This window comes from Heptranchias perlo, chromosome 2 (genome assembly GCF_035084215.1).
Source record: "Heptranchias perlo isolate sHepPer1 chromosome 2, sHepPer1.hap1, whole genome shotgun sequence".
Taxonomy (NCBI): Eukaryota; Metazoa; Chordata; class Chondrichthyes; order Hexanchiformes; family Hexanchidae; genus Heptranchias; species Heptranchias perlo.
The window spans coordinates 149,748,626-149,759,652 of NC_090326.1; positions in this window are offsets into that span (position 1 = coordinate 149,748,626).

Consider the following 11,027-nt stretch of genomic DNA (forward strand, 5'->3'; position numbering starts at 1 on the left):
CCTCGGCTAATAAAGGAAAGCATTCCATATGCCTTCTTAACCACCTTATCCGCTTGAACTGTTATCTTCAAGGATCTGTGGACATGCACTCCAAGGTCCCTCACTTCCTCTACACCTCTCAGTATCTTCCCATTTATTGTGTATTCCCTTGCCTTGTTTGCTCTCCCCAAATGCATTACCTCACACTTCTCTGGATTGAACTCCATTTGCCACTTTTCTGCCCATCTCATCAGTCCATTGATATCTTTCTGCAGTCTACAGCTTTCCTCCTCGCTATCAACCATACGGCCTATCTTTGTGTCATCCGCAAATTTCTTAATCATGCCCCCTACGTTTAAGTCCAAATCGTTAATGTATACCTCAAAAAGCAAAGGACCTAGTACCGAGCCCTGCGGTACCCCACTGGAAACAGCCTTCCAGTTGCAAAAACGCCCATCGACCATTACCCTTTGCTTCCTGCCACTGAGCCAATTTTGGATCCAATTTGCCACATTCCCTTGGATCCCATGGGCCTTTACTTTTTTGACCAATCTGCCATGTGGGACCTTGTCAAAAGCCTTGCTAAAATCCATGTGGACTACATCAATTGCACTACCCTCATCGATCCTCCTTGTCACCTCCTCGAAAAATTCAATCAAGTTAGTCAGACACGACCTCCCCTTAACAAATCCGTGTTGACTGTCCTTGATTAGTCTGTGCCTTTCTAAGTGACAGTTTATCCTGTCCCTCAGAATTGATTCCAATAATTTGCCCACCACCAAGGTTAGGCTGACTGACCTGTAATTACTTGGTCTATCCTTCGCTCCCTTTTTAAACAATGGTACAATGTTAGCAATCCTCAGAATCATACAGCACTACGCCTGTATCCAGTGAAGTTTGGAAAATGATTGTTAAAGCCTCTGCTATTTCTTCCCTGGCTTCTTTTAACAGCCTGGGGTACATTTCATCCAGCCCTGGTAATTTATCCACCCTTAATACTTCCTCTCTCAATATGTTTATCCCATCCAATATTTCACACTCCTCCTCCTTAACTACAATCCCTGCATCATCCTTCTCCTTTGTGAAGACAGATGCAAAGTATTCATTAAGAACCATACCCACATCTTCTGCCTCCACACATAATTTACCTTTTTGGTTTCCAATAGGCCCTACTCTTTCCTTAGTTATCCTCTTGCTCTTTATGTATTTATAAAACATCTTTGGGTTTTCTTTGATTTTAGCTGCTAATATTTTTTCATGCCCTCTCTTTGCTTTCCTAATTTCCTTTTTAACTTCACCCCTGCACTTTGTATACTCCTCTAAGCTTTCCCTAGTATTGAGTTCCCGGTGTCTATCATAGGCTTTCTTATGCTGCCTTATCTTACCCTGAATGCTTCTTGACATCCAGGGGGCTCTAGATTTGGTAGCCCCTCCCTTTTTCTTTGTGGGAACATGTTCACCCTGAACCCCTTGAATCACCCCTTTGAATGGAGGCAGAGAGTAGGGATAAAGGGAACATTCTCTGATTGGTAGGATCTGACAAGTGATTTCCCTCAGCTTTTCACCATATATATATATATATTAATGACTTTATTGAAGGAATAGAGAATTCTATATTCAAATTTGTAGAAGACACTACGGTAGGAGGCACAGTAAGTTGTGTAGATGGGAGAAGGAAATTAGAAAGGATGTAGAAAGGACTAAGTGATTGGACAAAACTATGGCAGATGGAATTCAATGTGGGGGAAGTGTGAGACCATAAAGCGGAGTGAGAGTGGGACCTGGGAGGGACCATAAAGCGGAGTGAGAGCGGGACCTGGGAGAGACCATAAAGTGGAGGGAGAGTGGGACCCGGGAGAGACCATAAAGTGGAGGGAGAGTGGGACCTGGGAGAGACCATAAAGTGGAGGGAGAGTGGGACCCGGGGAGAGACCATAAAGCGGAGGGAGAGCGGGACCCGGGAGAGACCATAAAGTGGAGGGAGAGCGGGACCCGGGGAGAGACCATAAAGCGGAGGAAGAGCGGGACCCGGGGAGAGACCATAAAGCGGAGGGAGAGCGGCGAATTTGAAACAGACAGATGAAGCAAAAAGTGACATCACAGCACAAGCAGGAGCGGCGGGGGTAAGTTACAGGTAATTATTTAGTTTATTGGTTCGTGTTTTTGGTGGTTAGTGTTAAGTTAGTGTAAGTATTTAATTGATCGGTTAGAGTTTCTGGTAGTGGTTAGTTTTTTTTTAATGATTAGACTCTTAGTGTTTTAGTGTTAACCTTAAAACCTTACAGCTAAACAAACATTTTAAATAGCTGTTAGCTAACATGGCAGGACAGCTGGGGCCCGTCACATGCACATCCTGTGCCATGTGGGATCTCCAGAAGACTTCACGTGTCCTGGAAAACCACATGGGCAGGAAGTGCCGCCAACTGCTCGAGCTCGAGCTCAGGGTTTCTGAGCTTGAGGGATGGCTGGCATCATTACACTGCGTACAGGAAGCTGAGAGTTTCATGGATTGCACGTTTCAGGAGGTGGTCACCCCGCAGCTACACAGAGTTCAGGCGGAGAGGGTGTGGGTGACGACCAGGCAGACTAGAAGGAACAGGCAGCCAGTGTAAGAGTCCCTTTGGTGTGTGGCACTGACAAATCGGTATTCAGTGTTGAATACCAGAGAAGGTGTTGAGTCCTCAGGGGAGCGCAGTCAGGAGCAAATCCATGGCACGTGGGAGAATCGGCTGCACAGGGGGGGCAAAAGAAATGCAGTTGTTATGGGGATTCAATAGTCGGGGGATAGACTGGCATTTCTGCAACCACAGAGGTGAGTCCCGAATAATGTGTTGCGTCCTTGATGCCTGGGTAAAGGCCATCACTGAGAGGGTGCAGAACATTTTGAGGGAAGGAAGGAGAACAGCCAGAAGTTGGGGTCCATGTGGGAATCAATGACATAGGAAGAAAAAGGGTTGAGGACCTGCAGTCATAGTTTCAGGAGCTAGGGAGGAAGTTAAAAAGCAGGACCACAAAGGTAGTAATCTCTGGATTATTCCCAGTGCCACACGCTAATGAGTATAGGAATAGCAGGATAAAACAGGTTAATGTGTGGCTGCAGAAATGGTGCTGGAGGGAGGGCTTCAGATTCCTGGGGCATTAGGACCAGTTCTGGGGCAAATGGACCTATACAAGCCGAATGGGTTGCACATCAACAGAGCTGGGACCAATGTCCTCATGGGGAGGCTAACTAGTGCTGTGGGGGAGGGTTTAAACTAATTTGGCAGGGAGGAGGGCACAAGAATGAAACATTAGAAAGGAGAAACAAGGTGCACAGAAGACTGGGAGAGACAAATAGCATTAGAGTAAAGAATATTTCAGAAATAGGAGGGATCAGACAGAGGCAAATGCGAGGCAGTCGAAGATGAGTTTGGAGTGCATGTGCGTAAATGCACGGAGTGTGGTAAATAAAGTTGGTGAGCTGCAGGTACAAGTCGCCACATGGGACTATGATATAGTGGCAATAACAGAGACCTGGCTCAAAGAAGGAGAGAATTAATATTCTTGGCTGCAAGGTATTCAGGAAAGATAGAGAAGGAAAGAAAGGGGGATCAGGTGGCAGTATTGATCAAAGAAACTATTATAGCACGAGAAAGGGATGATGTAATTGAGGGGTCAAAGACAGAATCTATTTGGTTAGAATTAAGGAACAATAGAGGAGCTATTACACTACTTGGTGTATACTATAGGCCACCAAATAGTGGGAAGGAGATAGAGAAGCAAATTTGCAGGCAAATTACAGAAAGATGCAAGAACTATATAGTGATAATGGGGGACTTCAATTATCCCAATATAGACTGGGACAGTAACAATGTAAAGGGCAAAGAGGGAGAGGAGTTCCTGAAATGTGTACAAGAGAATTTTCTTGATTAGTGTGATTCCAGCCCAATGAGGAAGGAAGCAGTGTTACATCTAGTTTTACAGAATGAAGTGGGGCAAGTGGAGCAAATTTCAGTGGTGGAGCATTGGGGAACAGTGATCATACCATTGGTTTTAGAATAATTATGAGAAAGGACAAGGAACAATCAAGCGTAAAAATACTTAACTGGAGGAGGGATAATTTCAGTCAGTTAAAAGGGATCTGGCCCAGTTGGATTGGAATCAAAAATTGGTAAGCAAAGCAGTAATTGAACAATGGGGGGCCTTCAAGGAGGGGACGGTTAGGGTACAGAGTAGACACGTTCTCACAGGGGGGAAAGGAAAGCTAGAGCTCTGTGGATGACTAAAGATATAGAGATTAAAATGAAACAGACAAAAGAGGCTAATGGCAAATGTACGGTTCATAATTCAGTCAAGAACCAAGCTAAATACAGAAAGTATAGAGGAGATCTAAAAAAGGTAATAAGAGGGGCAAAGAGTGAGAATGAGAATAGATTAGCGGCTAACATAAAATGGAACCCAAAAGTCTTTTACAAATATAAAAATAGCAAAAGGGTAGTAAAAGGGAGGGTGGGGCCGATTAGGGTCAAAAAGGGAGCTCTTCTTGTGGAGGCAGAGAGTATGGCTGAGGTACTAAATGAGCACTTTGCATCGGTCTTCACTAGAGAAGAGGATGCTGCCAGTGTAGCAGTAAAGGAGGAGGTAGTAGTGACATTGGATAGGATAAAAACAGATAAAGAGGAGGTACTTAAAAAGATTGGCAGTACTCAAAGTAGAACAGTCACCCAGTCCAGATGGGATGCATCCTAGGTTACTGAGGGAAGTAAGGGTGGAAATTGCGGAGGATCTGGTCACAATCTTCCAATCCTCATTAGATATGGGGATGGTGCCAGAGGACTAGAGGATTGCAAATGTTACATCCCTGATCAAAAAAGGGTAGAAGGATAAACCCTGCAAATACAGGCCAGTCAGCCTAACGTCAGTGGTGGGGAAATTTTTAGAGACAATAATCCGGGACAAAATTAATTGGCACTTGGAAAACTATGGACTAAAAATGAAAGTCATCATGGATTTGTTAAAGAAAAATCGTGTTTGACTAACTTGATTGAGTTCTTTGATGAAGTAACAGAGCGGGTTGATGAGAGTAGTGCGGTTGATGTTGCATACATGGACTTTCAAAGGGGTTTTGATAAAGTACCACATAATAGACTTGTTAGCAAAATTAAAGTCCATGGGATTAAAAGTGTGGATACAAAATTGGCTAAGGGATAGAAAGCAAAGAGTACTGGTAAATGGTTGTTTTACAGAATGGAGGGAAGTATACAGTGGTGTTCCCCAGAGGTCAATATTAGGAACACAGTTTTTTTTAATATATATTAATGACCTAGACTTGTGTATACAGGGTATAATTTCAAGGTTTGCAGATGACACGAAACTCAGGAATGTAGTAAACAAGGTAGAGTGGCTGGAGTCATACCTAGCACAAAGGAAGATGGTAGTGGTTGTTGGAGGACAATCATCTCAGCCCCAGGGCATTGCTGCAGGAGTTCCTCAGGGTAGTGTCCTAGGCCCAACCATCTTCAGCTGCTTCATCAATGACCTTCCCTCCATCATAAGGTCAGAAATGGGGATGTTCGCTGATGATTGCACAGTGTTCAGTTCCATACTCAACCCCTCAGATAATGAAGCAGTCCGAGCCCGCGTGCAGCAAGACCTGGACAACATCCAGACTTGGGCTGATAAGTGGCAAGTAACATTCGCGCCAGATAAGTGCCAGGCAATGACCATCTCCAACAAGAGAGAGTCTAACCACCTCCCCTTGACATTCAATGGCATTACCATTGCCGAATCCCCCACCATCAACATTCTGGGGGTCACCATTGACCAGAAGCTTAACTGGACCAGCCATATAAATACTGTGGCTACGAGAGCAGGTCAGAGGCTGGGTATTCTGTGGCAAGTGACTCACCTCCTGACTCCCCAAAGCCTTTCCACCATCTACAAGGCACAAGTTAGGAGTGTGATGGAATACTCTCCACTTGCTTGGATGAGTGCAGCTCCAACAACACTCAAGAAGCTCAACACCATCCAGGAAAAAGCAGCCCACTTGATTGGCACCCCATCCACCACCCTAAACATTCACACCCTTCACCACCGGCGCACTGTGGCTGCAGTGTGTACCATCCACAGGATGCACTGCAGCAACTCGCCAAGGCTTCTTCGACAGCACTTCCCCAACCCGCGACTTCTACCACTTAGAAGGACAAGAGCAGCAGGTACATGGGAACAACACCACCTGCACATTCCCCTCCATCCCGACTTGGAAATATATCGCCGTTCCTTCATCGTCGCTGGGTCAAAATCCTGGAACTCCCTTCCTAACAGCAAAGGTGGGAGAACCTTCACCACACAGACTGCAGCAGTTCAAGAAGGCGGCTCACCACCACCTTCTCAAGGGCAATTAGGGATGGGCAATAAATGCTGGCCTTGTCGGCGACGCCCACATCCCATGAATGAATAATGAAAAGAGGATAGTAACAGACTTCAGAAGGACATAGACAGACTGGTGAAATGGACAGATTAATTTAACACAGAGAAGTATGAAGTGATACATTTTGGTGGGAAGAATGAGGAGAGGACTATAAACTAAATGGTGTGATTTTAAAGAGATGACAGAGAGACCTGGGGATGTATATAAACAAATCTTTGAAGGTAGAATGACAAGTTGAGAAGGCTGTTAAAAAAGCATACGGGATCCTGGGCTTTATTAATAGAGGCATAGAGTACTAAAACAAGGAAGTTAAGTTAAACGTTTATAAAACACTGGTTCGGCCTCAGCTGGAGTATTGCGTTTATTCTGGGCACCACATTTAGGAAAGAACATAAAGGCTTAGAGAAAGTATAGACGAGATTTACTAGAATGGTGCCAGGGATGAGGGACTTTCAGTTATGTGGAGAGACTGGAGAAGCTGGGGTTATTCTCCTTCCATAGAAACATATAGAAAATAGGAGCAGGAGTAGGCCATTCGAGCCTGCTCCGCCATTCAATATGATCATGGCTGATCCTCTATCTCAATGCCATATTCTCGCTCTCTCCCCATACCCCTTGATGCCTTTTGTGCCTGGAAACTTATCTAGCTCTTCCTTAAATATATTCAGTGACTTGGCCTCCACAGCCTTCTGTGGTAGAGAATTCCACAGGTTCACCACCCTCTGAGTGAAGAAATTTCTCCTCATCTCAGTCCTAAAAGTCTACCCCATATCCTGAGCCTGTAACCCCTCGTTCTGGACCCCCCCAGCCAGGGGAAACATTCTCCCTGCATCCAGTCTGTCTCGCCCTGTCAGAATTGTATATGTTTCAATGAGATCCCCTCTCATTCTTCTAAAGTTGTGTGAATACAGGCTGAGTCAACCCAATCTCTCCTCATACGACAGTCCTGCCATCCCAGGGATCAGTCTGGTGAACCTTTGCTGCACTCCCTCTATGGCAAGTATGTCCTTTCTTAGGTAAGGAGACCAAAACTGCACACAATACTCCAGGTGTGGTCTCACCAAAGCCCTGTATAACTGCAGTAAGACATCCTTGCTCCTATACTCAAATCCTCTTGCAGTGAAGGCCAACATACCATTTGCCTTCCTAACTGCTTGCTGCACCTGCATGTTTGCTTTCAGTGACTGGTGTACAAGGATACCCAAGTCCCTTTGTACACCAATATTTCCCAATCTATCACCATTTAAATAATACTCTGCCTTTCTGTTTTTCCTTCCGAAGTGGATAACTTCACATTTATCCACATTATACTGCATCTGCCATGTATTTGCCCACTCACTCAACTTGACTAAATCGCCCTGAAGCCTCTTTGCATCCTCCTCACAACTCACGATCCCACCTAATTTTGTGTCATCAGCAAACTTGGAAATATTACATTTAATTCCCTCATCCAAATCATTGATATATATTGTGAATAGCTGGGGCCCAAGCACTGATCCCTGCGGTACCCCACTAGTCACTGCCTGCCACCCCGAAAAAGACCCATTTATACCTACTCTCTGTTTCCTGTCTGTTAACCAATTTTTAATCCATGCCAGTATATCACCCCCAATCCCATGTGCTTTAATTTTGCACACTAACCTCTTATGTGGGACTTTATCAAAGGCCTTCTGAAAATCCAAATAAACCACACCCATTGGTTCTCCCTTATCTAGTCTACCAGTTACATCCTCAAAAAACTCCAGTAGGTTTGTCAAACATGATTTCCCTTTCATAAATCTTTGTCTAATCCCGTTGATATTTTCTAAGTGTCCTGTTATCACATCCTTTATAATAGACTAGCATTTTCCCTACTACTGATGTTATGCTAACCAGTCTGTAGTTCCCTGTTTTCTCTCTCCCTCCTTTTTTAAATAGTGGGGTTACATTTGCCACCCTCCAATCTGCAGGAACTGTTCCATAATCTATAGAATTTTGGAAGATGACAACTAATGCATCCATTATTTCCAAGGCTACCTCTTTTAGTACTCTGGGATGCAGATTATCAGGCCCTGGGGATTTATCAGCTTTCAGTCCCATTAATTTCTCCAGCACTACTTTTTTACTAATACTAATTTCCTTTAATTCCTCCTTCTCACTAGTCCCTTGGTTCCCTAGCATTTCTGGGAAGTTATCTGTGTCCTCTTCCGTGAAGACAGAACCAAAGTATTTGTTTAATTGCTCTGCCATTTCCTTGTTCCCCATTATAAATTCTCCCATTTCTGAGTGTAAGGGACCTACATTTGTCTTCACTAATCTTTTTCTTTTTACTTACTTGTAGAAGCTTTTACAGTCCACTTTTATGTTCCTTGCAAGTTCACTCTCATACTCTATTTTTCCCCTCTTAATCAATCTCTTGGTCCTTTTTGCTGAATTCTGAACTGCTCCCAATCCTCAGGCTTGCTACTTTTTCTGGCAACTTTATATGACTCCTCTTTGGATCTCATACTATCCTTAATTTCTTTTGTCAGCCATGGTTGGGCCGCATTTCCTTTTGTGTTTTTGTGCCTGAAAGGAATGTATAATTGTTGCAATTCATGCATTCATTCCTTAAATGTTAGCCATTGCCTATCCACCGTCACGCCTTTTAATGAAGCTCCCCAATCTATCATAGCCAACTCACTCCCTCATACCTCCGTAGTTTCCTTTGTTTAGATTTAGGACCCTAGTTTCAGATTGGACTACTTCATTTTCCATCTTAATGAAGAATTCTATCATGTTATGGTCACTCTTCCCTAAAGGATCCCGCACAACAAGATTATTAATTAACCACTTCTCTTTGCACAATACCCAATCTAGGATAGCCTATTCCCTGGTTTGCTCCTCAACGTATTGGTCTAAAAAACCACCTCGTACACACTCCAGGAATTCATCCTCCTCAGTATTATTGCTAATTTGGTTTGGCCAGTCTATATGTAGATTAAAGTCACCCATGATTACTGTAGTACCCTTGTTACATGCTTCTCTAATTTCCTGTTTGATGCCATCCCCTACATTACCACTACTGTTTGGAGGCCTACAGACAACTCCCAACAGTGTTTTCTGCCCCTTGGTGCTTCTTAACTCCACCCAGACTGATTCTACATCTTGATTTTCTGAGCCAATATCCTTTCTCACTATTGCTCTGATTTCACCATTTACTAAGAACGCCACCCCACCTCCTTTTCCTTTTTGCCTGTCCTTCCTAATTATCAAATACCCTTGGATATTCCCCTCCCAGCGTTGGTCACTCTGCAGCCATGTCCAGCCATGTCCACCTTCTAGCAGAGAAGGTTAAGAGAAGACTTGATAGAGGTGTTCAAAATCATGAGCGGTTTTGGCAGAGTAAATAAGGAGAAACTGTTTCAAGTGGCAGAAAGGTCGGTCACCAGAGGACACAGATTTAAGGTGGTTGGCAAAAGAGCCAGAGGCGACATGAGGAAACATTACTTTATGCTGAGAGTTGTAATGATCTGGAATGCACTCCCTGAAAGGGTGGTGGAAGCAAATTCAATAGTAACTTTCAAAACGGAATTGAAGGGAAAAAATTTGCAGAGGAGTGGGACTAATTGGATAGCTCTTTCAAATTGCTGGCACAGGCACGATGGGCTGAATGGCCTCCTTCTGTGCTGTAACATACCATGATACAATGATACTATGATAGTTCATCCACTTTGGGTTTGAGAAAGACAAATCAGAATATTTTCTTAAAGGTGAGAAACTAGGAGCTGTGGAGGAGCAAAGGGATTTAGGTATCAATGTTCAAAAATCACTAAAAGCTAGTGCACAGATACAAGAAATAATCTAAAAGACTAATGGAATGTTGGCTTTTATCTCATGAGAACTGGAATTCAAAAGTGAGGAAATGATGCTTTAGTTGTACAGAGCCTTGGTCAGACCCCATATGGAGTATTACATTCAGTTTTAGGCTTCAAACCTCAGGAAAGATATATTGGCCTTGGAAGAGATGTGGTGCAGATTCACCAGAATGATACCGGGGCTTAAAGTGTTAAATTATGAGGTCAGGCTGCATCAACTCGGTTTATAGTCCCTTGAGTTTAGAAGGTTGAGGGGTAGTTTATTTGAGGTGTTTAAAATGATAACGGGATTCAATAGGGTAGAAACAGAAAAATTATTTCCTCTGGTGGGGGAATCCAGAACGAGAGGGCATACTCTTAATATTAGAGGTGGGCCATTTAGGAGTGAAATCAGGGAGCACTTTTCCCACATAAAGGATAGTAGAAATCTGGAACTCTCTCCCTCAAAAGGCTGTGGATGCTAGGAGCTTTCAAAACTGGGATCGATAGATTTTTCTCAGGTAAGGGTATCGAGAGATATGAAGCACAGGCAGGTAAATGAAGTTGACATACTGATCAGGCATCGAGCATGTCAGCGCAGATGTGCTTTTGGCACCTACCTGTAAACAAGTGGTCCTTTCTGCACCTGGCAGCATCTTGTTCTCCTAACAGAAAAGTCATCTGAAAAGGTTGGAAGCTGAAGGAGCACATGCACAATGACAAAGGTGTATAACCTGCACACCAACCTGGTTTCCAAGAAAGTGACTGTGCGGCATGCAGGTTATTCCAAAATGATTTGCGGTGTTATGTCCTTGAAAGAAAGT